This window comes from Etheostoma spectabile, chromosome 24 (assembly GCF_008692095.1).
Source record: "Etheostoma spectabile isolate EspeVRDwgs_2016 chromosome 24, UIUC_Espe_1.0, whole genome shotgun sequence".
Lineage (NCBI taxonomy): Eukaryota > Metazoa > Chordata > Actinopteri > Perciformes > Percidae > Etheostoma > Etheostoma spectabile.
In genome coordinates, this window is record NC_045756.1 from 15587806 (window position 1) to 15588213 (window position 408).

A 408-nucleotide genomic window follows, 5' to 3' on the forward strand; every position below is an offset into this window, starting at 1 on the left:
ATAGGGCCGACGCACGTTGGCTGCCGCTCACATTACAATTTAACGACAAGTCTTCAGTAGTTCACCAATGATTGAGAGGTTATTGGGCCGTCCTGTTTAACTCATCATGCTGTTGTGTTGATGGAGTTTATCGTCAAAACGTTGTTGATGAAACAAACAGCTCCACCAAAACCGTCACCGAGGGAGACGGATTTGAAACGCAGATACCAAATTCAAGCTAAGAAATGTACATATAAAGCTAATGTTACATAAACATAAAGAGGCTAGCTAGCTAACTGTTATCCATCTAACGACTTGACTCTTTGCTGTTGGGACAGACCCCCGCCACTGCTAAAAAAAACCTAAAGGAAACACTGTCACATGTTCATTATTACAGAGAAATGGATATAATTCTTAGTGTTGTTCCTT

General features: G+C 40.9%; 1 long non-coding RNA gene and 1 pseudogene across 1 annotated transcript in view; both read left to right on the plus strand.

Annotated features, from left to right (window-relative positions):
• Positions 1 to 408, plus strand: part of LOC116673702 (gastrula zinc finger protein XlCGF8.2DB-like) — a 325201-nt pseudogene that overhangs the window by 212008 nt on the left and 112785 nt on the right.
• LOC116673720 (uncharacterized) overlaps positions 1 to 408 on the plus strand; it is a 5590-nt gene that overhangs the window by 3758 nt on the left and 1424 nt on the right. The window lies entirely within an intron of this gene.